Source organism: Synchiropus splendidus, chromosome 1, assembly GCF_027744825.2.
Source record: "Synchiropus splendidus isolate RoL2022-P1 chromosome 1, RoL_Sspl_1.0, whole genome shotgun sequence".
Classification (NCBI taxonomy): Eukaryota; Metazoa; Chordata; class Actinopteri; order Syngnathiformes; family Callionymidae; genus Synchiropus; species Synchiropus splendidus.
This window is the reverse complement of record NC_071334.1, coordinates 3,122,281-3,126,049: the sequence shown is the minus strand read 5'-3', so window position 1 is coordinate 3,126,049 and position 3,769 is coordinate 3,122,281.

The window sequence follows — 3,769 nt, the reverse complement described above, 5'->3', positions numbered from 1 at the left end:
TTTGTCATCATCATTTATTCCCTCCCTCAAAACTAGATGCTGGTTTTTTGGTGTGGACTTACAAATCAGGAGTTTTGTTCAAAATAATATTTCACATTTTGAAGTCTACTCCCCCCTCGAAGAACTTGAATCGATTATAATAACCAAACCTTCTACAAAGCACCTGGCATCTTTGTTTGTAAACGTATGTGACTCTTCTCTGACACCGAGTCCTGAACACCACAGGGCCTTATGGGAAGGTGAAATAGGAAGAGAAATAACAGCAGAATGTTGGTCTAAATGCCTATGCAACATCCACTCTTGTTCAGTAAACTCAAGGCACCAGTTGATCCAATATAAGGTAGTACACAGGCTTCATGACTCTAGAGTGAAGCTTCACTCATTTTACCCATCCACATCTCCGTTATGTATCAAATGCAAACAGTCTGAGGGAACTTTAGGTCATATGTTATTTTTCTGCCCTAAACTCACTCAGTACTGGGAAGAAATATTTCAGATTTGCTCTGAGGTTTTGTGTAGAGATTTATCTCCTAACCCTGGAACAACCATTTTAGGTAGCTCACAACAAATGGAAGATTTAAATAATTATCAAAGAGTGGCAGTTTCATATCGCATGGTTCTGGCAAAAAAGACTATTCTGCAGTACTGGAATAAAGAAGTTCCACCTCGCTCTGACATGTGGCTGATGGAATTTTCAAATACCCTTTACATGGAGAATATTCGCTATGCTTTAGCAGGTAGAACTGAAAAGTTTAAACGGATTTGGCAGCCATTTTTAATGTATATTACATCGCACGGATGACTCTAGACACCTCTGGACTGTAATGTTCTCTCTGTAATATAATGTATGAACGCCTGAAAGGATCATATATATATTTTCTTTTGTGTATGGAGTGCACCCTTTTGTTTTTTGTTTTGTTTTTTGTTTGTTTGTTTGTTTTTTGTTATGGGGGATTTGGTGGGATATGTATGTTCTGTCTTGCATTATTGAAAACTGGAAAATAAAATACTACAAAAAAAAACCTCTATTTTCATTTTTCATTTTTAGAGTGGCTGAGACACATTTTGCCAGGTGTTGTCTGAAATCTTGATGTGCAAATCGAATTCCCAAGTCACTCTGAATGTGTCTTTTGTTGGGGGAGGGGGTCGATATTAAAAAATAATATTAACCCTTTTCTAAAATCAAGCCTTTTTGCGAGGGCTTTAAATGCAACAGTTCATCAATTGTGTTTTATCTGGCGGCTTTAGATGTGATGAAACATATTTAGAAGCGAAACTGTGGGTCTGGAGGCATTTGAAGAAGTGTGTCCTCAGAATATGACGCTCTCTGCAGAGCGTCTCAAAAGAGCGACATGAGACTCTGCCAACTCAACTGATCCCTGAAGAAGAGTGTTCCAGGTAAGAAGCTTGGAGGACTGGCCAAATCAAAGGGTTTGTGGAACTGAATCCAGATTTGAATCGTGTTTCCCACAGTCGGGCTGGAAAATATGTCATCGTTTGAGGATTCTTTGATGTTTCCAAACTGAGGCTCAAGGGAGGATATTACAGCTCTGTTCATCAGATTACAACCCAGTTGGAGCAAACCTTGACAAAAAACAACAACGCTATACACTTTCTGTTTGATGGTGTTGTGTTCTTTAATATTCCGGACAATCGCGTGAGTCGACACTGTGAGCTTACGTGATAAAAGCTTTATTGACAACATCGCTTCACCTCACGTGACTTGAACAGACACGTCTCATTGGTCCAGATCACTGTCACCACATCTCCCCTTTTTTCAAGAGAGAATTGTAATCTACGGAGGTCACTTTAAACTGCTCAAACTATACTCTTGAACTCAAACACATATCACAAAACAGTCTCAACATTTTTAATTTCTATTTCCCAGATCAAGCCTGTTGGGCTTCACGATAACCCTGCCAGACCTAGTTTGGACAGTGGGAGTGTCCACAGGTGAAGACGGACATAACACAGCTGCTGGCACGGAAGCTGGTTCTGTATCTGTCTCTGTCGCTCGTGGCTGTGACGCAGGGTTGACCTGTGAAGGTGTCTGAAAGGGTATCAGGTGAAGACGGTTTCGTCGCACCACCCCCTGTGGTGAATCAACAAGGTAAGATCTTGGGGTGGAATCATGTTCTCCTGGTCTCAAGTTCCTGAGAGTTTTTGCACGGTGACGCCTGTTGTAGTTTGCAGCATTGGACGTCCTTTTCTCCCTTTCCTTCAGGGCCAATAAGCTACTGTCAGGCAGTGTAGGGTCAAGCTGTGAGGGAAGAATTGGCACTGTAGTGCGCAGACGTCGTGGTGATTGTGTCTCTCTTGCAAGCAGCTTCTGCATTTCAACACCATTTCAGAGACTTGTTGGCTCAGTCCTGGCCACCACACCGACTGGCGAGCAGGCGCTTTACATTTCACAGCGCCTTGGTGTCCCTCATGCAGTTTGGCCAGCACGGCATTCCTCATTGCTGACGGTATAACAAGTCGAGTACCTTTGAGCAAGAATGCGTTTTGCACTGTGAGCGTCGCTCTCTCTGGCCAGTAGTTCCTCAGTACTGGTTCCTGTTTAGCATACGCTGGCCACCCTTCTGTGCACACTTTCATGACACGTGAGCAGACACTGTCAGTTCTGAGCGGATCTTTAAGGTTTTCCACATACGATGGACTGACTGGTAGATTTCCCATTATGCAGTCTACATATATGTTAGTGTTTTCCATCAGTTCTTCATCAGTCATCTGAGCTCATGAGTGCCTTCCCTGGCGAACGTGACAGTGCATCTGCTGTATGAAGTGACCTCCCTGTCACATGCACTATTGAGGACGAGTAGCGCATAAGTCTCATCCTGAAGCGTTGAACTCTTGGTGGCAGCAGATCCACTGCTTGTGCTCCGAGGAGAGAAAGAAGGGGTTTCTGGTCAGTCTCCAGACAAAAGTGCTTACCTAAAAGAAAGTCTCTAAACCGCTCGCACGCCCATGTGAGAACTAAAGCCTCCTTTTCAACCTGTGCGTAGCGTTGCTCGGTTGGAGAGAGAGATCTGGATGCATCACACACTGGCCGCCAATCATCCTGATGTCTTTGGAGAAGAACACCTCCCAAACCATATGATGATGCATCAGCTGATACTTTAATGTCTCTGTGCGGATCATACATGGCCAGTACCGGAGGAGAGATCAGTGCTCTCTCCAGTTCTTTCAACGCCAACTCTTGGTCTGCACCCCATATCCAACAGTTCTTCTTGGAGAGAAGATCACGCAGAGCTTTGTCCTTTTCTGCTAGTTGAGGGATGAATCTGGTTGACCATGCCAAGAAAACTTCTCATTTTTAGGCTCCATTATCTCTGTGATCGTTGCTGTTTTACTCGGGTCAGGACTGATACCTGATGCTGAGATGATGTGACCCAGGAAAACCACCTGATTCTTGGAAAGCTCACACTTTTCCACGTTCAGAGTGATACCTGCCTTTTCCACTCTTTGTAGCACAGTATGGAGACGGGTATCATGCTCCTCTTGGTCTTTGCTCCACACCAGCAGATCATCCATGTGGCAAACAACGCCCTCTAAACCCTCTATGACTTCAGCCATCACTCGCTGAAAGTACTCAGGAGCTGAGTTAATGCCAAACGGAAGTCGGTTAAAGTGGTATCTCCCAAAGGGTGTTATGAATGTAGTGTATTTAGCAGATTCTTCTGTTCAAGGAATCTGCCAAAATCCCATGTTAGCGTCCAACTGGCTGAAGACTTTTGCTCCAGCCAGCATTCCAAGGCTTTGTTCTACT